The sequence below is a fragment of the Protopterus annectens genome, chromosome 9.part0, assembly GCF_019279795.1.
Source record: "Protopterus annectens isolate FY-2018-M chromosome 9.part0, PAN1.0, whole genome shotgun sequence".
NCBI classification, from domain to species: Eukaryota; Metazoa; Chordata; order Ceratodontiformes; family Protopteridae; genus Protopterus; species Protopterus annectens.
The window spans coordinates 1,939,387,798-1,939,410,629 of record NC_056743.1 but is presented as its reverse complement, the minus strand read 5'-3'; the positions used below and the strand labels follow the sequence as shown (position 1 = coordinate 1,939,410,629).

Sequence of the window (22,832 nt, the reverse complement as noted above, 5' to 3'; positions counted from 1 at the left end):
ATCTAATCGTCCAGATTGGATTTGAAGAGGGAAAATGAGGTGCTGTGTTTGACATGAAGCGGGAGTCTGTTCCAAAGGTATGGTAACCTCTAGGAGACAAATCTGTCCCTCCATCAGGTTCTATTGTCACATACCAGGTTAAGGCCATTAGAGCGAGTAACCCATGTACCATTTGACTTACGGATATGCAGAATTTCCAATAGAGCAGGGTCAAAGATTGCCTTATATGTAATGCAGAGATCCCCACTAAGCAGTCTGGATGAAACAGAATAAAGTGGCAGTGATTTCAGCTGGTCCTCACAGGACAGATGCTGAAGACCTTGAATTTTCCTTATGAGGAACCTTTGTGGTCTCTCCAATTGCTGCAGGTGCCTGGAAAGGTACATACCAAAAGGAGCATTGTACTCATTTATTGGCCTGATAAGGAAAGAACAATAAAATTCAACTGCGGATTAACTCCTCTTATACCAACAAATAAATATTTCAGTAAAAAATGAATAAGATGGAGAAACACGGCAGGAAAAATAAAAACTGTTAATACGGTTAGTGCTTTCACATCACAGATTCTTCAACAGACCATAGAATTCATCAAATCTAACTCACTTATATACCCCTTAGCTGCCAATTAAACAATCAGTAACAAACCAATTAAATACTTAATCACTGCAACCAACATTAAAGAAACCAACACACATATATCTTACTTCATCTAGCTCACAAATATATACATAACAACAACTTAATTTTGATTTAAAATGCATACATATAATAACATATTTATTAAAAACATCATCTTTGTACTATATATAATAATAATAAAGCCATCATTAATGCCATATTCTTAAATAGGATTTGAGTGACGTTCTGTCATTCAACCCTGGTTCCTTCTCAGCCTGCAACTTAATTATCCATCTCAATTCACTAATTTCTAGCCTACTTTTCATATCCCCCAATCTTAAATCTTGATAATCGCACTCAACCACTTTAAACAAAAAATGATGTGTTGAGTCTTTACATATAATGTGTCTAGCCAAAGCACTCCTCTAAGGCTCTCTGTTTCTAATAGCTGCCAAGTGCTCCCTGACCATCTCTCTCAGTGAGCGAGTGGTCATACCCACATTGAAAGAGGGACAGATTGAACAGACCGCTAAATAAACTAAATTTCTTGTTTTACATTCTGCTTTCACTTTAAACTCATATCTGTCCTTTGTCTTTGGATGTACAAAAACTCCATCTTCACTCAACACTCCACAGACACAACAATGCCCACATTTACTCAAACCATACACCTTGACCCTAGAATTATTGGGCTGACACAACAACCTCTTGAGATTTTTCTTGTTTTTATAACAAAAGTTGGGCTTAGTACCAACTATCTTAGCTATCTCAGGATCTGATTGTAGTATAGACCAGTTGTTGTAAAGAACCTCATGCACCTTCTTAATATTCCCAGCAAACTCAAGGCGAATGGGTAAAGCCTCATTAATCGGTCCTTCCCTGCGATATTGAGAAGGAGTGTGATCATCACCAAGTATATATGGCCTTGCCCTACCTCACCTCAGTGACCTAACTTGGTTAAGACCCACATCTATCTCATCCTTCTTATACTTCCGTTGTAACAACTCACTACTAAAAGTTACCATGCCCTTGTCAAATTGTTCCTGATCCATATCTAATCTGGATATGCGCATGGCTTGCCCCTTTATAATAGTCCTATAAACATATGTAGGATGCATACTATCTCTACTTAGGACACAATTTGTTCTACATTCTTTCCTGTATAACCATTTTATCAGTGTCCCATTGGTCTCTTTCAATATTATGACATCCAAAAATGAAAGTTCTGTACAGGAAACTAAATGAGTAAACCTCAAAAAATTAGTAGTGGTATCTAAAAACATATAAAACTCTTCTAATTCTCTCCTGGTACCTCTCCAAACCAACATGAGGTCATCTATACATCTCCTATAAAAGAGGATCTTGCTGGCAAACCTCCCATGGGACAAAACACAACTCTGCTCCGAATAAGCAAGGACCATATTGGCGTAGCTATGGGCACACGGTGTGCCCATAGCTACGCCTGATAGTTGAAGATAATACTTTTGACCAAAGAGAAAGCAATTGTTCTCTAATATCAACTCTAGTAACATACATAAAAAATACTGAAACGTTGGCAGAAACTCAACCTTGAAACCAGCTTTAAATGTATGGCATTGTTAATAGATTTTCACAAACCTGGTGAAAATTTACTATTGAGAGATATACGAAGGAGACACGAAGAAATGAGAACTATGGTTCCAGTTATCTAATTTATGTGTCAACGTTTCTGCCCATGAACAGCACCTGATAGGGCAGAAGAAAAAGAAACTGGAGAGAGACCTTAGAGATTTTTCCAGTGGGCATGTGTTTACCTGGCCGAAGGGCAATGGAACAAGGGGGGCATCAGTTGATGATGGGAATTTGAGTTTGAATTTTGCCGGCTCACAAATGCTGGGTTCAGAGGTTGTAAGTACTAGCATGGCACAGAAGAATGAGTCTGCTCATAGACATAGGTTGATACTAGGCTATCTGCCCTAGAGTATTTATAAGCCTAGCCAGAGTGTGTTTGGCTTTCGCCACCCTTTTAGATTAGTTGACTGTGCCTCTGTATAGTAGGTCACAGAAGATAGCCCTTTTAAGGTTAGTTTACTGTGCCTGTGTCTAGTAGGGACACAGAAGAGATCCCAGTGGTAAGCCTACGATCTCCCATCCACTCGTCAAGATTTCTCTTGAAGAGGGTCATTGAGGGGCTCTGCCTAACATGGATTGGGATTTTGTTCCAGAGTGAGAGGAACCTCTGGGATATGAATCTGTCCCTCCAGCATGTCCTATTTATTTCTGTGCTGAGGTTTAAGTCCCTGGAGCATGTGGCTCTAAGGGATTTGGATTTTCTGAGGTGGAGCATGTCCATTAATTCTGGTTTGGACATGGATTTATACGTCAGGCACAGATCGCCTCTGAGTAGGTGGTAAGCAACTGAGTAGAGCTGGAGTTTCTTTAGCCTAACTGCGTAGGGCATCTGTTTGAGTCCCTTGATCCTCTAGGTGAGGTACTTTTGGGGTCTTTCCAGTTGCTGCAGGTGTCGGGTAAGGTACATCCCAAATGGGGCATTGTATTCAATTATGGGCCTGATGAGTGATGAGTAGAGGGGCACAATGACCTCTCTTGATCTAGATGTGAACCCCTTCGTGATAAGGTGGGCTATATAGAAGGTCTTTCTAACCACTTTGGCAACGTGATTGTCAAAGGAGAGATTGCTATCGACTTAGGTCCCCAAATCCCTAATTACTTCTTCCGTACTTAATGGATTACCACCTATGTGGTAATTTGTGGGCACTTTGTTTTTCCCAAAGGGGATGACTATGCACTTTTTGGAATTTAGCTTTAAAGCCATGGCTCTGGAACCAGTTATCCATCTCTGTGAGACCCTTTTGGAGGATGCTTGTGTCAGTCAGCGAGTCAATTATGGCACCCAGTTTGCAGTCATCTGCAAACTTGGTCAGCCATAGTCCTCCCGTGTTAGCCTGTACCTCAGAGAAATATATACTGAACAAGAGAGGTCCCAGGACTGAGCCTTGTGGGATGCCACTTGTAACTGGTTTAGAGTCTGACATGGCACCTGCAATTCTGACCATGTGGGTTCTATCCCTGAGCCAGTTTGCAACCCATCTTGTGACATTGGGGTTGATATTTAAGCTGGTGAGCTTGTTTATGCTGCCCGAGTGGGGTATTGTGTCTAAGGCTTTTGCGAGGTCCAGGTAGGCTGTGTGGACTACCTTCCCTTCATCTATGGCCTTGGTGACTGTTTCAAAGAAGTCGAACAGGTTCAAGAGGCAAGATTTGCCCTTAACAAAGCCGAATTGGGTAGGATCCAGTGTTTGGAGGTTCCCAATGTCTTGTTTATGAGTTCCATGATGATACGCTCCATAGCTTTGCAGACCAGGCTAGTCAGGCTTATAGGGCAATAGTTTCCTGGGTCCGTTGTGGCACCACCTTTGTGGAGTGGGACCACTGTTGCTGTACGCCATTCCTTGGGTACATATCCTGTAGTAAGGCTGAGATTGAACAGTGACTTTATGTGAGGGTTCAGTTCTTCTTGGAGCTCGTGTAAGACGCAGCCCGGGACACCGTCCGGTCCCATTGATGCTGTGTTCTGTGCTTTGGAGAGGGCAGCTGTCACCTGTGCATCTGTGATGTCAGGGAGGCTACACTCTGTTGGGATAGACATTTGCTCTTTTGGGGGGGGGGAGTTTGCACTGAACCTGTCTGCCAGGATGTTGGCAATGTCTGTGGGTTCAGTGTATTTTTTGTCATTTTGCACTAACTCAGAGCATATCTGGGAGTTGCCACCCAGGTTCCTGACATAACTAAAGAAGGCCTTGTGATTATCTTTAGCGTCTTGTGCAATTTTTCTTTCGAAGCTGGCCTTAGATGATTTTATGAGGGATTGTAGTTTCTTGCTAGTACTGATCAGAGATGCCTTCCCTTTTTGGGATTTTGCTCTATCATGTAGTAGCGTCCTCCTTCTGTTGTATAGCTTATTTATGGCTGGAGTCCACCAGACAGGTCTCCTGCCTTTGGAGGAGTGAGTCTTGGTTTTATTTGGGATAGCATGATCCATGCATTCCTGTAGGTGTCCATAGAATGCGTTTGTAAAGGATTCTGTGGTTTGGGCCGTATTTTCCACTGGCCTGGGGGCTTTGAAGGATTCCACTTCATTTTTGAGAAGTGTGAAGTTTGCTTTTGAGAAGTTCTTCCCCGTGGTTTCCTTGGCTGGGGGTGGGGACAGGATATGGATGTCCAGTGAGATTAATTTATGGTTAGATCTTACCAATGAGGGGTATACCTCTGGTATGGAACATAGAGTCCCCATGTTGGTGATGATCAGGTCCAATATGTTTTCCCCTCTTGTGGGAGTGGTGACCAGTTGTTCCATATCATTTGAGTTTATAAATTCTAGGAACCATTGGGCAAGGGTGTTGGGGCTTGAGTAGTGCTCCCAGTCTTGGTTTGGGTAGTTGAAGTCACCCAATATGATGGTGTTTGGGGAGACCTTCATATTCTCCAGTGTTCTCAGGAAAGCCGAGTGGCGTTCCTGAGTTTGGGAGGGTGGTCTGTAGCAGGCTACAAACTGAAAGGCAGTTTTGCCCACTGTTAGTTGCACATGGATGGTCTCTGATGCTTTGTGCAGTGCCACTAACCTGGAAGTGTGGGTATCTTTGATGAATATGGATACTCCCCCTCCTTTTGTGGTTCGGTCTGAGTTTTGGGGCCGAAAAGCATGGTATGAGGTATAACCTGGTAGTGCTGGGCTGCTCTCGTGAGCCTTGAACCAGGTTTCTGTTACTGCACAGATATCGATATTCTCCATACTGAGGAGAGCCTCGAGTGCATGCATCTTGAGGTTTAGACTTCTGGCATTGAGTAGCATTACCTTTAGTTTCTTTTTCCTTGTGTTGTCTATGGAGGTGGGTTTGTCTTTTAAGCCTTGCCTAAAAAAGGCACTATGGGGGTGGCAAGAGCATTAGCCAGTATCTGAAAGCCCAGGGGTGACAGGTGCAAGCTGTCCCTAGCGAAGCAACGTGGCTTGTCGAGCATGTCATCCCAGGCTGACAGACACTGGATCCCCTTTGAATGACACCAATACTTTAGCCAATTGTTAAAATTGATCATTTTGTCTTTATACTGTGGCATCATTCTTGGTAAGGGTAAGATGCTACTCAAGGTCAGGGTCATACCGGCCTGGGCTACATGATCAGAGAGCTCCTCTATGTCTCTTTTCATGTAGTCCAGGGAGGTACGTCTCAGGTCATTCACACCAGCATGGACATTGATGGAGTCATATTTGTACTTGCTTTGGAGTGACCTGAGTGCTTGTGTTATGTGGCAGATCCTAGCACCCGACAGGCAGCTTACATTGACCTTCTCCTTGTTCAGCCTGGTGAGTGGGACGTCAGTGTGTCTGACAATAGAGTCACCTATTACAAGTGTATTAGGTGTGTTGTTTAGCCTTAAGGGCTGTGACTGTGTGGCACACTGACTTTGTGAACTATGTGATACGCGGGTATTGTTGTGGGGTAGGGGTTGCTTGGAAGTCTGCTTTGGAGGTCTCTGCTGCTTTGGCAGATTTTTATTTAGAGCCTCCGAGTATGTTTTTGTGTGTTTATGTGTTTGGTTTGCTGTTGCAATAGGTCTATGTGAGACTGGATTTGTGGTGTGTGTGTGTGGTTACCTTCTCCTCCTGACTGACTGTGCCAGTACTGGGTTGAGAGAGCTCAGCCCCCAGTTTGGCCATATAGTTGCATCTCTCACATATATTTGAGCTTGTTGGGAGGAGGAGAGGGTGGTCTGTGTACATAAGGCAGTTGTAACATTGCCTCAAGATTCCCAGATTCACCAGCTGGACTGGAGAGTAAACCCGAAACTGACTTTTGGACATGCCAGAATAGTATAAGGAACTACTTTTTGACTGATCAAAAAGGACCAATAGGGAGCCAAGTACTTAAAGGGAGTATAAGAGGGTGTAGTGCTTTAGTTTATTAGTGCTTACTTATAAGATTACTTATACGAGCAACTGCAGGGCTTTAGAATGAAAATAGAGTGCTTACTTTGAGATTTAGAACAGTTCTAAGGGAAAAAGTGAAGAGCAGACTTTGTGGAGCCGGGAATAGATTAAACCCGTTTAAGAGGCGCTGCCCGATGCTGCGCTATGCGCAAAATCGTGCAAAACCGCGCAAATGCGGGTTTTAAAGCAGGGAAACTGAAAGAGATAGGAATTGACCCAAAACGACCAATAAGCTATTAGTTACAGGGCTGAGACCACTCCTCCAGGGACAGATAGGCTGCTCAAAGCTCCCCACTATCACTGTGAACAGAGAAGCTTCCTCCTATCCAAGTAAGGATATGGGCAATACAGGAAACTATACCACAGTCAGCAAAACCTGAAATCTGGACTAATCTATTTCAGCAAAGGTGGGAAAAGAGAATATTTTTTTTTTGTTTGTTTTTTTCAGGAAACAGCAGAAAAACACACAGAAAACACTGTAAATGCTATAAACAGGCTAGCGCACTTTAGTGTGTAGCCTACAACAGTTATACAATACAAAAATGACTTAAACTGATATAAAACAAGTGCAAAAACTGAAAAAAGAGTGTTGTGTTGAGAACAATGTGTTAAATACTTCAGAGGCTTTAGATGCTTTGGGGACAGCCTGTACTTCTAATGCATTGATCAGTAATAGTCATAATGAGGTCAATACTCATATTCCCTCTGTTAAGAGGAAGGAGCTTGTACAGACATCATTAGCGCAGGCTTCCCCCCTCCCTTTTCCCATCCGCAAAGTAGACTCGTCGAGGGTGGGTCATTCCAGCGGCTTCTGTCACAGGAAGGAGTAGTGAGGCAAGATTTGAAATGGATGTGGAATATGTCGACAATAAAAAACTAACGAGACATCAGGAATCTATGCTTGAGTGAGGGTTGACATTTGTACCAGTGTCTGATACAAACTTTGTAAGTACTGTGCTGGACATTAGACTGTGCACGTAATGTCATGCTGAAATTTTTGTTTGGTAATAATGCTAGACCATGTACTAAGTTTAAGAAACCAAGTTCATTTGTTCCTGACTTCAGTCCTGTACTAGAGGTGTTTTGTAACATATTTGAATCTCAGTTGAAAGAAGTATTGGGTCCTGGAAATTGTGGTAACAAACATAGATTTTTTTAATTTAGATAGAAATGAATATTTGGCTCTGCAAGATTTACAAAATGATTTATCTATTACTATTCGTCCTGTTGATAAGGGAGGGGGGATTGTTGTGTTTAATACGGTTGACTATCTCAGCTCTATGCTTATTATGTTAAATTATGTTAATGTATATAAACAAGTTGATTTAGCTGATATAGACTTATGTTGCAGTTGTGTGTATAAGTCATTGTATGACTGTTATTTTCAAAGTCATTGTTTGATTTTTTGACTGTCACAAACCCTGTGGTTCCTATTATTCAAGGTCTACTTAAATTGCATATAGACAGACATAACCCACCCCTTTAGACCGATAGTTTCTGGTCAGGGTTGGGTTACATACCCATTGTCCAAGTATATTGAAAGGAATTTGAGGCCAATAGTTAACAACTCGCCATTTGTATTGAAGGACACTAGGCAGCTTCTGTTTGATTTAAACAGGACTTTTTGTAGCTCATATCAGCAGATAGGTGGATGCTTTTTGGTGTCCATGGATATAAATTCACTATGTACAGTGATACCCCATACTTATGGGTTAAAAGCAGTAAAGACATATTTCAGTCTACACAGTACATATGATAGGAAGAGAATAGATTTTTTATGTATGTTACTAGAGTTGATAAAGAACAATATCTTTCTCTTTGGTCAAAAGTATTATCTTCAACTATTTGGCATAGCTATGGGCACACTGTGTGCCGATAGCTATGCCAATATGGTCCTTGCTTATTGGGAGGAGAGTTGTGTTTTGTCCCATGGGAGGTTTGCCATCAAGATCCTCTTTTATAGGAGGTTTGTAGATGACATCATGTTGGTTTGGAGAGGTACCAGGGGAGAATTAGAAGAGTTTTTTACGCTTTTAGATACTGCTACTAATTTGTTGTGGTCTACTCATTTAGTTTCCTGTACAGAACTTTCATTTTTGGATGTCATAATATTGAAAGAGACCAATTGGACACTGACTACACGGTTATACAGGAAAGAATGTAGAATAAATATTGTCCTAAGTAGAGATAGTATGCATCCTACATATGTTTATAGGACTATTATAAAGGGGCAAGCCATGCGCATATCCAAATTAGACTACGGGCACTCATAAAATCGTCTAAGGCCAGCTTCGAGAGAAAAATTGCACAGGACACTAAGGATAATCACAAGGCTTTCTTTCATTATGTTAGGAACCTGGGTAGGAATTCCCAGATATGCTCAGAATTAGTCCAAAATGACAAAAAATACACCGAACCCACAGACATTGCCAACATCCTAGCTGACAGGTTCAGCGCAAACTTCTCCCCCCTCTCCCCACCAAAAGGGCAAATATCTATCCCAACAGAGTGATGCCCCCACTGACATCTCAGATGCTCAGGTAAGAGCCGCCCTCTCCAAAGCAAAAAACACAGCATCAATGGGACCAGATGGTGTCCCGGGCTGCGTCCTGCATGAACTCCAAGAAGAGCTAAACCCAAACATAAAACTACTGTTCAATCTTAGCCTTACTACAGGATATGTACCCAAAGAGTGGCGTACAGCAACAGTGGTCCCTCTCCACAAAGGTGGTGCCTCAACGGATCCTGGAAACTATCGCCCCATAAGCCTGACTAGCTTGGTCTGCAAAGCTATGGAAAGGATCATCATGGACCTCATAAATAAAGATATTGGGGACCTACAGACACTGGATCCTACCCAGTTTGGCTTTGTTAAGGGCAGATCCTGCCTCTTAAACCTGGTCAATTTCTTTGAAACAGTCACCAAGGCCATTGACGAGGGGAAGGTGGTCCACACAGCCTACCTGGACCTCGCAAAAGCCTTCGATACAATACCTCACTCGGGCATTATAGATAAGCTCGCCAGCTTAAATATAAACCCCTATGTCACTAGGTGGGTTGCAAACTGGCTCAAGGACAGAACCCACATGGTTAGAATTGCTGGAGCCATGTCAGACTCCAAACTAGTTACAAGTGGCGTCCCACAAGGCTCAGTCCTGGGACCTCTCTTGTTCGGTATATATTTCTCGGTGGTACAGGCCAACATGGAAGGACTGTGGCTGACCAAGTTCGCAGATGACTGCAAGCTGGGCGCCATAATCAACTCTCCAGCCGACACAAGCATCCTTCAAAAGGGCCTCATAGAAACAGACAACTGGTGCCAGAGCCATGGCCTCAAGCTAAACGCCAAAAAGTGTATAGTCATCCCCTTTGGCAAAAACAAAGTGCCCACAAATTACCACATAGGTGGTAATCCATTAAGTACAGAAGAAGTCATTAGGGACCTGGGGACCCAAGTTGATAGCAATCTCTCATTTGACAACCACATGGCCAAAGTGGTTAGAAAAACATTTTATATAGCCCACCTAATTATGAAGGGATTCACATCTAGATCAGGGGAGGTCATCGACTCTTTACTCATCCCTCATCAGGCCCAAAATTGAGTACAATGCCCCTTTGGGATGTACCTTACCAGACACCTGCAGCAACTGGAAATACCCCAAAAGTACCTCACCAAGAGGATCAAAGGGCTCAAACAGATGCCATATGCTGCCCGGTTAAAGAAACTCCAGCTCTACTCAGTGGCATACCGCCTGCTCAGAGGCGATCTGTGCCTGACGATAAAGCCATGTCCAACCCGGAATTAATGGACATGCTGCACCTCAGAAAATCCAAATCCCATCGAGCTACGCGCTCGAGAGACTTGAACCTCAGCACTGAAATAAATAGGACATGCTGGAGGGACAGATTCATAACCCAGAGGCTCCCTTCACTCTGGAATAAAATCCCAGTCCAGGTTAGGCAGAGTCCCACATTGACTCTCTTCAAGAGGAATCTTGATGAGTGGATGGGAGATCGTAGGTTTACCCCGGCTATCACTTCTGTGTCACTGTTAGACAGAGGCACAGTATACTAACCTCAAAAAAAGGCATAGCAAAATTAATTTAAAATGGGTGGCGAAAGCCAAACACACTCTGGCTAGGCTTATAAATGCCCTAGGGCAGATAGCCTAGTATGAACCTATGAACCTATGAATCAGAAACAATTTGACAAGGATATGGTAACTTTTAGTAGTGAGTTGTTACAACGGAAGTATAAGAAGGATGAGATAGATGCGGGTCTTAATCAAGTTGGGTCACTGAGAGGAGGTAGGACAAGGCCGTATATACTTAGTGATGATCACACTCCTTCTCAATATCGCAGGGAAGGACCTATTAATGAGGCTTTACCCATTCGCCTTGAGTTTGCTGGGAATATTAAGAAAGTACATGAAGTTCTTTACAACAACTGATCTATACTACAATCAGATCCTGAGATAGCTAAGATAGTTGGTACTAAGCCCAACTTTTGTTATAAAAACAAGAAAAATCTCAAGAGGTTGTTGTGTCAGCCCAATAATTCTAGGGTCATGGTGTATGGTTTGAGTAAATGTGGGCATTGTTGTGTCTGTGGAGTGTTGAGTGAAGATGGAGTTTTTGTACATCCAAAGACAAAGAACAGATATGAGTTTAAAGTGAAAGCAGAATGTAAAACAAGAAATTTAGTTTATTTAGCGGTCTGTTCAACCTGTCCCTCTTTCTATGTGGGTATGACCACTCGCTCACTGAGAGAGATGGTCAGGGAGCACTTGGCAGCCATTAGAAACAGAGAGCCTGAGAGGAGTGCTTTGGCTAGACACGTTATATGTAAAGACTCAACACATCATTTTTTGTTTAAAGTGGTTGAGTGCGATTATCAAGATTTAAGATTGGGGGATATGAAAAGTAGGCTAGAGCTGAGTGAATTGAGATGGATAATTAAGTTGCAGGCTGAGAAGGAACCAGGGTTGAATGACAGAACGTCACTCAAACCCTATTTAAGAATGTGCCATTAATGATGGCTTTATTATTATTATATATAGTACAAAGATGATGTTTTTAATAAATATGTTATTATATGTATGCATTTTAAATCAAAATTAAGTTGTTATGTATATATTTGTGAGCTAGATGAAGTAAGATATATTTGTGTTGGTTTCTTTAATGTTGGTTGCAGTGATTAAGTATTTAATTGGTTTGTTATTGATTGTTTAATTGGCAGCTAAGGGGTTTATAAGTGAGTTAGAGGTAATGAATTCTATGGTCTGTTGAAGCATCTGTGATGTGAAAGCGCTAACCGTATTAAACGTTTTTATTTTTCCTGCCATGTTTCTCCATCTTATTCATTTTTTACTGATAAGGGAAGAGTACAGGGAGGTTATAACTTCTTTTTTTCTGGAGGCAATGTCCTTAATTATGAGATGAGCAATATAGAATGCCCTTCTTACCACTGTGGAGACATGGTGATCAAAGGTAAGGTTGCTGTCAACCTGTGTACCCAGGTCTCTCACCACTGAGTGCGTACTTAGGGTGTTGTTATTGATGTGGTAGTTAGCAGGAACATCACTCTTAGTGAAATAGATAATACATTTTTTGCACAGAATTTAAGGCCATGACTTTGGCACCAGTCATTTGTTTGTGTAAGACTCTCTTGTAGGATGTTGACATTGTTATGAGATTCTATGACTGCTCCCAGTTTGCAGCCATCAGCAAACATTGTCAGCCACAGGCCTTTAGTTTTAGCTTGCACTTTGGAGAAATAGACTCCAAACAGCAGAGGTCCCAAGAATGATCCCTGTGGAACACCACTGGTTACAGGTCTGCTGTTGGAAGTGGATTCCCCTATTTTGGATATATAGGTTCTATCAGTGAGCCAGTTAGCGACCTGTCTAATGATATACGGATTGATACCTAGCTGGGTGAGTTTGTCATTTATGCCTGAGTGGGGGATAGTGTCAAAAGTCTTGGGTTAAGTCTAGGTAGGCTGTGTGCACAGATTTCCCCTCATCAAGGGCCTTGGTGACTGTCTTGAAGAAGTCCACCAGGTTTAACAGGCATGCTATCTCTTTGACAAATCCAAATTGAGTAGGGCCAAGTGTTTGGAGATTATCAATGTCTTTTTGATAAGGTCCATGATGATTTTCTCCATGACCTTGCAGATAAGGCTAGTCAGGCTAATAGGTCTATAGTTCCCAGGGTCAGTGGAATCACCAACTTTGTGCAAGGGAATAACGGTGGCCTTTTTCCATTCAGCTGAGACAAAGCCAGTGCTTAGACTATGATTGAAAAGAGTACCCAATGGCATTGCTAATTCTTGTTTGAGCCCATATAGGACACAGCCTGGGATGTTAACAGATCCCATGTATGCTGTGTTTTTGACATTAAAGAGAGTGTTCACAACCTGCTCTTTAGAGATACAGGGTAGAGGACAGGTAGTAGGGATGTGTTGGGGTAAATGTGGTAGGGAAGTCAAGTTTTCACAGAATCTGTTGGCTAACAGGTTAACAATGTTCACAGGCTCAGTATATGTGGTATCATTAACTACCAGTTTGGCACAACTTTGAGCCTTTCCTTTTAGGTTACGGATGTAACTAAAGAACGCCTTATGGTTGTCCTTTGTTGAGGAAGCTAATTTGGATTCCTAGTTAGCAATGGAGTATTTCACAAGGAGTATTATTTGCTTGTTTAAGCTGAGGAGGGAGTGTTTCCAGTTTGGGGCTCGCTCCCTCTACTCCTAGATAGCAATTTCTTCCTCTTCTTGTAAAGTTTGTTAATGGCAGTTGTAAACCAGACAGGTTTGCTCTTCCTTGAGGAACTTGTTTAGGTCCTATCAAGTATGGCTGCATCAATGCAGTTGTTCAGGTGTTTGTATAAAGCATTTGTGTAGAACTCAGCATAGTTGCCAGTTCCAACCAAGGAAGGAGGTGCAGTGAAGCTATTTTTACCATCCTGTAACAGGTTTTGGAGAAGTTTTTTAGTTTAGTTTGTGCTATGGGTGGGGGGGATCCAGGATGTTGGTACCCCTTGTGGGAGTTTCAACTAGCTGGTCCAGGGCATTTGAGTTAATGAAGTCAAGGAACCTTTGGGCAAGTGAGTTTCCACATGAGTAATTTCACCAGTCAATGGATTTCATATATATGTATATGTATATGTATATATATATATATATATATATATATATAGAGAGAGAGAGAGAGAAAGATATATATATATATATATATATATATATATATATATATATATATATATATATATATATATATATATATATATAGATAGATAGATAGTTAGCTATATTGATGTACACAACACACAATGTATATAGGAGCTGATACACTAAAATAGTGCCCTTGGTATGGTATCTGTGATACTAACAGTCCCATGGTGTACCAGTCCTGTGTCTTGCAGTAGTCCTTCTTCTTGACACCTTGCCAAATCCAGTAACCATTCGTACTCTCAGACATAGCCCATCATGTGGCAGGGGAAACTTATCCCTGGTAGACTATTAGCTGACAACCTTCCCCTTCTCTGCCCCTGATGTGGCCAATGCACCCCTGGTAGCCTAGTAGCTGAAACTGTTCTCCAACATACACACACACGCACACACACAACACACACACACACACACAGATACACACACACACACACACACACACACACACACACACACACACACACACACACACACACACACACATACACACTCACGCACGTTCACGCACGCACACACACACACACACACACACACACACACACACACACACACACACACACACACACACACACACACACTCACACACACTCACACACACACGCACGCACACACATACACACACACACACACACAGTTTGATTATCTGAACTACCCTAGGTCCTAATTAGTTCAGATAATCGACTCTACTGTATCGAAGATGATTTTTTCTGGAGTTCAAGCTGAGTTATTTACATATATGTCTGCTGCCTGAAAATAAGCATTACTTTAATTTATCTTTGTGGAATATCCAGTTATTTTAAATCTGTGGCAAAATTTGGGGTATTACAGAATCTGCCTTCTTTCACTAGTTCATCCTGGCAAGTTGTTCTGGGACCTTAGCTGTTGGGAGTAAATTACAAGGATTTCCAAGCATCTTATTAGATGTATGGCATGCCAATGAGCACACAAACTCTCAGATGCTTCAGTGCTTCAGTGTGCCAGTGTTCATGCTTCTCGACAGGTGACCCAAAATTAGTTTAACAAACGTTTATAGTGACCTCGACAGGTGACCCAAAATTAGTTTAACAAACGTTTATAGTGACCTCGACAGGTGACCCAAAATTAGTTTAACAAACGTTTATAGTGACCTCGACAGGTGACCCAAAATTAGTTTAACAAACGTTTATAGTGACCTCGACAGGTGACCCAAAATTATTTTAACAAACGTTTATAGTGACCTCGACAGGTGACCCAAAATTAGTTTAACAAACGTTTATAGTGACCTCGACAGGTGACCCAAAATTAGTTTAACAAACGTTTATAGTGACGGAAGAGTATCAATAGCACTTTGACAGGACGGAACTCTTTAAGTTAGGCAGTGCGTGTGAATGACAGATGAAAATAACATGTGTCTCTGTACTTCACATTTTAGCTGACCTTTGAAAAGGCCATTTGAAGAGGGTGACAGCTGGGGTCTCCTTACTAAAAAGCATTTATTCCACAGTTCTTCGAAAATCTCTTCCTTCCATATTTTGTGCTTGTGTGTGTGTGTGTGTATTTGTTACAGACACAGACAGGAGGGGGTGGAGGGGGGTTATCACCTACTTGACCATAAGCAAGAGCAAAGAAATTCAGATGGGAATCACAGAAAAAATGAAGAAGAAAATATATAACACAATGAAAACCAAACATGCGGTTTTGTTTATTCATCCAGTTTAGCCTAGTTAATACAAAGACCCTTATGTAGACTTTGGATATGATTCCTGGGCTTTTCTTTCATAACACACTCACACGTGCACACATACACACACACACACACACACACACACACACACACACACACACACACACACACACACAGACACACACACACACACACACACACACACACACACACACACACACACACACACACACACACACACACTTTCCATACAGTTTAGAGTTGCTAGTCCACCTACTGTATGTCTTTGGGATGTAGGCAGAAACTAGAGCACTCCCCAAAAACCACATGAAAATTGGAAGGACATGCAAACCTCACAAAGAAAGTGCACCCAACCAGTTACTAAGGCAATGATGCTACTTGCTGCACCATTGTGCCACCAATGACAAAATACTACATTGTGATTATGTCAGCCAAAGTGTAGATAAGAGCTTTGCAACACATCTGTGCTGGCAGGCAAAACTCAGAGGCTGGGTTTGATTCCACAGAAGAAAAGTCAGCAGCATTTCTTATGATTTCAGACATTTTCTTCCCAAAATCAACATAACTTTCTGTAAGTTTGTCATTTCTATTCTAAAAGTTGTACCTCTTGCATTACAGGTGATGTTTTAAGCAAGTTTTATTTTTATCTGAGTGTTATATAAACCAAAGGCAGTAAACCAAACCAAATGTAAACCTATAGTACTTACAAGACTTTGCACCAAGTGGTGGATGGAGCATCCAACAAGATGGAGATGGAGGGAAGGTGTCAACGTAACCATTGCTGAGAGCATTTGAAAGACGAATTAATAAGGATGAGTGTACCCCTCTGTTTTATTTTATTTTGTCGCGAGCTCCGAAGTGGGTGACAGGACAAATCCCAGGTAATAAAGCATTACTTCCCAGGGAAGAACAGCATGAAAGGCCAAAGAGGCTAATCTCAGAAGGCCAAATCCTGCAGCACAGATATGTCAAAACGAAACAAAAATAAATAAATAAGTAAAGGAGACTAGGTTCTGCTTCCCAGTGACCAGGCTGCAATGGCACATAACGTCCACAGCGGATGCATTCTTGGAGGAGGCAGTAGAAGCAGCAGCTCCACTGGTTAAGTGACCCTTGATTGCACAGGCCAATTGTTGACTGGGTTACTAAATGGCAGTGTACAGTGCAGTTATCAATCCATATGGCTAGTGTCTATGCAGTCATCATGAGGCCGTCCTTATTTGAGGCAAAATAGATAAACAAAAGATCTGCCCTCCTAAACTAATGCATCCCTTTTAGGTAAAATTTGATGTGGTGGTACTCAAGGCTGGAAATTTCCTTTCACTTCTGGCTTCTGCCTCTGTGAAGAATACGGGTAAAGGGATGGATTGTTTAAGGGACAACCTAGAAACCATTGTCAGGATAACATGTAAAAATGGACCTAAGTAACATCCAGGCCTTGTGCAAAAAAAACATGAGTTCTCTATAGATGAAAGGCAGACATTAAGTGTGAATGAACAAAGCTTTCTTGTCATAAAATTCTAGTGCTACTGCAGAGAAGTGCTCTTCAAAGATGGCCCGTACTAGAGCACCCTTTGCTGAGCAAGAGATTTGCTGGCCTCAAGGTTATGATGCAAAGAGGTGGCAAAAACATGTACTGTGATGACTGATAATCTTAGACCTAGGTCAAATGTCTGAACAGACTTTGAAGTCTACTAGCTCAAGTAGAAGAGAGTACCCTTTCATCCACAATGGAAAACTGTTTCCATTTAGCAGAATATATCTGACTAGCTGAAGGTTCTGGCATTTTCTGGTATCATCCAACATCTTTGGTACACAATGTTATGAAGCATCAAAGAAAAAATGTGTATCCTGATCACTGAAAAGTTTAGATCTAGAGTAAACAGAGGTCTACGTATGTCACATAATGACATGAAAGATGGTCAGCTGCAGTAGGTACTTTTGCCCAAATTGAGAACTGTGTCCACATGGGAGATCAAGCCACCTAGCTAATGGTTTTGAAGCACTGCCAAGCACCTCGTAGGTCATGGTCACATGGTCCTGTGAGACTTAAGGATCTAATGGAGCAACCGAGCCATGAGGTACAGCCAACTCTTTCCCAATTTGAAGGTCAGATCCCTGGCTTGGATTGGGATGGCCTCTTGAGTTGTCATAGGCCTGAGTGAGTAAGACCAGACTCTTCTTAGCTACGATTTAGTATCAAGACTAAACCTTTTTCTTTCTTCTCTGAGCTTGACATTTGCAAAATCAGACGTAGTGGCGTAAAGCTTACAGGAACTTTCCACGTGACAAAGATATTGGTGTTAAACTTACAGGAACCTTCTGTGTAACAAAGATAGTGGCGTAAAGCTTACAGGAACTTTCCACGTGACAAAGATATTGGTGTTAAACTTACAGGAACCTTCTGTGTAACAAAGATAGTGGCGTAAAGCTTACAGGAACTTTCCACGTGACAAAGATATTGGTGTTAAACTTACAGGAACCTTCTGTGTAACAAAGATAGTGGCGTAAAGCTTACAGGAACTTTCCACGTGACAAAGATATTGGTGTTAAACTTACAGGAACCTTCTGTGTAGCAAAGGTAGTGGTGTAAGGCTTGCTAGAACCTTCCACATGACAAATAGTATCCATTGCCCTTTTGCTCTGTCATGCTGAAGACAAAAGAACTTGAGGAGGATTGTGTTTTCTTTTTTAGAAATAGATCAACTTCCAGGGTACCCTATGCCCACAACGTATGAATTCACAATTCCTGATCCTTAGGTTCAAGGGGGGGTGCTGAAGCTGTGTTTCAAGGAGTGGGCTCCCGCATTCACTTTCCTAAGATGTGAACCACCATCAGAAAGATGGTGTGGTCAGTGGCCACGGCCAGGACTGCAATTGCTTCCTTGTGCAGGTATCGTGAGTGAATCTGTTCTTGTTTGCTTATATACCACACCATGGCCCTGTTGTCTGATCTCACCAGCAGGAGTTTGGGAGTGTTGACTCTTCCCCCAGCACCTGGAGCACAGTTAGAACCACCTTAAGTCAGACAAGTTGATGTGACACAGCGGTTATCATTCCCTTCCCTTCATCTAGCAAGTACCCCAAGTAGGCTTTCTGGTATCCATAGTCAGAACCTGCACTGGGCCTGGAGGTAGGGAAAGACCCAGTCAGTAGGTGTAATCCAACACTGTAGGACACAGTGAAAAAGGGCTTCTAGTAGGAGATCCATGACAGCTCAGTGACTGTAGTCACTGGCACCTAACTGTCCACTTGAAGCACCATATGTGGATGTAGTCCAGTGACACCATCAAAGTAGGGGTTACCACCAGCCTCCAAAGGTGCAGCAGGTTATCAGCCTGCTTCTTCTTTTACTGTCTTATCAAGACAATGATCTCTTGGGCAAGGACTGACACAAGACAGTATTTGACTCTGCCCTAGTAAAGGCTTTCACCTGCCTTGGAATTAGAGTCAAAATGAAAAAGAGAGATCTCCTGTAGAGCTGACAACCACTAATGTGCCTAGCAGGCATATATATAGCAGTACACCAGTCTTCATGTATCAACTTTGGCATGCCATTTGATGAGTCAGTATTTGGAACCTGAAACACCTAATGCAAAGTTACATTTGTGAATGGTCAGATAGAGACCCTTCTGACTTCTGCACAATGAGAAACAGACAGGAATAAAACTTGCTTTCTGCGTATGAGAGAAGAACAAGTTCTAAAACCCCTTTGAAGAGTGGAGACTGGAAATGGTGCAGTAGTACTACCCATAGTGTAAGAAAGACCAGAATACTGTAAGAAGTGGCCTCCTGTGACTATCTACTAGACAAAGTTCCTTTCCGACAGCTGTACAAGCAGAGAAAAACTTAAGAGAACCAGTCTTTCCTGGGAATTTCTGACTGTTATCCAGACTTCTGCAGAGATCTATGCATAGCCTACATTCTATGTGACATGGCAGAGGAAGAAGTATTGTTTAGCATGTAGGTAGTACTTCCATTTCATAAGGATGGAACTTCATCATATCAAACTGCTGTGGCCTGAATGTAGAAACAGAAATGGCCAAGAGAGTCATAATACATTCTTTCTGTGGTGAATGGTGCATTCACCTTTCTCTGAATTTCCAGAGTGATCATTTTGGAGTTTTGAAAAACAAGGAACTTCCTTTGAACTAGTCTTCTGAAATGGCCTGACAGTGTTCCTGAAAAGTGCAGCCTTGGCTACACCAGCCTACACAGGCGCATATCGTATGCCTCTTCTCCGGAGATAGCATCAGTAGCACAGTGTGAAAGAAAGTAGGCAAATGTACATTCATAGTAAACATGTCAATGTCTACTGAATGAACTCTATCCTTTACTTTACTGTTTCCCTGGATGATAGCTAAACAACAAAGTCTGTACTTCAGAATCCCTTAATGTATCTGTACAACTTCTACTGTACATTCGTTTTATATTACTGCATATGCTGCTGTTGCATAGGATGTGTGGACCAGCCCACCTCCCCAATTAGCAAAAATGAATAAAGTAAGAAATAAGCAAAGGAATAGAGAAAGTCCGTGGAAGAAGCCACATTCTGAGTCTTTTCCTGAGATTTCCTGACCCAAGGATAAGTTGTAGAAGCTTTGTCTGAATGTGTAATAAAGCTGTGCTATCTTTTCAAGTAACTGATTCAAAAAGGATAACAGAAAATGGAACAAGCGGACATTTTATAATCCTAAAACCTAAAATAATTAGTGTCAGAGAAAAATATAATCTTGCCAGATGTTCCTATAGCTTTCACCCTATTGCCTATCAAGAGTTCAAAGTGCTGAAGTGGCTGTGCCCTTTTCTGTGCTGGAGAGGTTGCAAAGATGTCTGCCTTTGGGTATTTGCATAGCATGACAAGCCATTTTATCCAGGGCTTTATTTACTAGTTAGCCATTTTAAGTACATGTTATTAAATGTGGTGGCTTTGCTTGGAATTTCCCATTCTTGTATTGGACCTGGGAAACACTTTTGCATAAGATACTCAAGAAAAAATAAATAAATAAATGAAAAAGTATTTATTTTACAAAAAAGCCAATATTAAGTAATATTTAGAGCTATTTTAATTTCAGACTAGGAAGTGGTCAGTATATATTCTACATGTAAATAAACAATGAGTCTGTAGTTAGAAGATTATATTTATTTTTGGGTATATATAGTAGGCAGAGAGAAAAGCAAGAGGAGAGATGAGGAGGCTGGAGTGTCAGTAAATAACAAGAGGAAAGAAGATGAGAAATACTGTCAGTGAATAAGAAGAGGATGGAAGTGAGAGAAGCAGTGTTAGTAAATAACACGAGGATACAAGAATGAGACATAGTATCAGTGAATAGCAAGAGGAGTCAAGAGCGAGAAGAAAAGTCAATGAACAGGAAGAGGAAAAGGTGTGAGAAGCAGTGTCTGTGAATAACAAGAGGAGAGAACACTGAAAGAAGCAGTGTTAGTGAATAACAGGTAGAGAGAAATGTTAGAAGCAATGTTAGTGATAACCATAGGAGAGAAGTGTGAGAAGCAGTGTCAGTGATAACCACAGGAGAGAAGTGTGAGAAGCAGTGTTAGTGATAACCATAGGAGAGAAGTGTGAGAAGCAATGTCAGTGATAACCATAGGAGAGAAGTGTGAGAAGCAGTGTCAGTGATAACCATAGGAGAGAAGTGTGAGAAGCAGTGTTAGTGATAACCATAGGATAGAAGTGTCAGAAGCAGTGTCAGTGATTACCATAGGAGAGAAGTGTGAGAAGCAGTGTCAGTGATAACCATAGGAGAGAAGTGTGAGAAGCAGTGTCAGTGATAACCATAGGAGAGAAGTGTGAGAAGCAGTGTCAGTGATAACCATAGGAGAGAAGTGTGAGAAGCAACATCAGTGAAAACCATAGGAGAGAAGTGTGAGAAGCAGTGTCAGTGATAACCATAGGAGAGAAGTGTGAGAAGCAGTGTTAGTGATAACCATAGGAGAGAAGTGTGAGAAGCAGTGTCAGTGATAACCATAGGAGAGAAGTGTGAGAAGCAGTGTCAGTGATAGCCATAGGAGAGAAGTGTGAGAAGCAGTGTTAGTGATAACCATAGGAGAGAAGTGTGAAAAGCAGTGTTAGTGAATAACAGGTAGCGAGAAATGTTAGAAGCAGTGTTAGTGATAACCATAGGAGAGAAGTGTGAGAAGCAGTGTCAGTGATAACCATAGGAGAGAAGTGTGAGAAGCAGTGTTAGTGATAACCATAGGAGAGAAGTGTGAGAAGCAATGTCAGTGATAACCATAGGAGAGAAGTGTGAGAAGCAGTGTCAGTGATAACCATAGGAGAGAAGTGTGCGAAGCAGTGTCAGTGATAACCATAGGAGAGAAGTGTGAGAAGCAGTGTCAGTGATAACCATAGGAGAGAAGTGTGAGAAGCAGTGTCAGTGATAACCATAGGAGAGAAGTGTGAGAAGCAGTGTTAGTGATAACCATAGGAGAGAAGTGTGAGAAGCAGTGTCAGCGATAACCATAGGAGAGAAGTGTGAGAAGCAGTGTCAGTGATAACCATAGGAGATAAGTGTGAGAAGCAGTGTTAGTGAAAACCATAGGAGAGAAGTGTGAGAAGCAGTGTCAGTGATAACCATAGGAGAGAAGTGTCAGAAGCAGTGTTAGTGATAACCATAGGAGAGAAGTGTCAGAAGCAGTGTTAGTGATAACCATAGGAGATAAGTGTCAGAAGCAGTGTCAGTGATAACCATAGGAGAGAAGTGTCAGAAGCAGTGTTAGTGATAACCATAGGAGAGAAGTGTCAGAAGCAGTGTTAGTGATAACCATAGGAGAGAAGTGTGAGAAGCAGTGTTAGTGATAACCATAGGAGGGAAGTGTGAGAAGCAGTGTTAGTGATAACCATAGAATAGAAGTGTCAGAAGCAGTGTCAGTGATAACCATAGGAGAGAAGTATGAGAAGCAGTGTCAGTAATAACCATAGAAGAGAAGTGTGAGAAGCAGTGTCAGTGATAACCATAGGAGAGAAGTGTGAGAAGCAGTGTTAGTGATAACCATAGGAGAGAAGTGTGAGAAGCAATGTCAGTGATAACCATAGGAGAGAAGTGTGAGAAGCAATGTCAGTGATAACCATAGGGGAGAAGTGTGAGAAGCAGTGTTAGTGATAACCATAGGAGAGAAGTGTGAGAAGCAGTGTTAGTGATAAACATAGGAGAGAAGTGTGACAAGCAGTGTCTGTGATAACCATAGGAGAGAAGTGTGAGAAGCAATGTCAGTTATAACCATAGGAGAGAAGTGTGAGAAGCAGTGTCAGTGATAACCATAGGAGAGAAGTGTGAGTAGCAGTGTCAGTGATAT

The 22,832-nt window shown here is 41.8% G+C and overlaps 1 protein-coding gene across 1 annotated transcript in view; it reads left to right on the top strand.

Moving 5' to 3' along the window:
* Window positions 1-22,832, top strand: part of MAST1 (microtubule associated serine/threonine kinase 1) — a 1,222,161-nt gene that overhangs the window by 797,553 nt on the left and 401,776 nt on the right. The window lies entirely within an intron of this gene.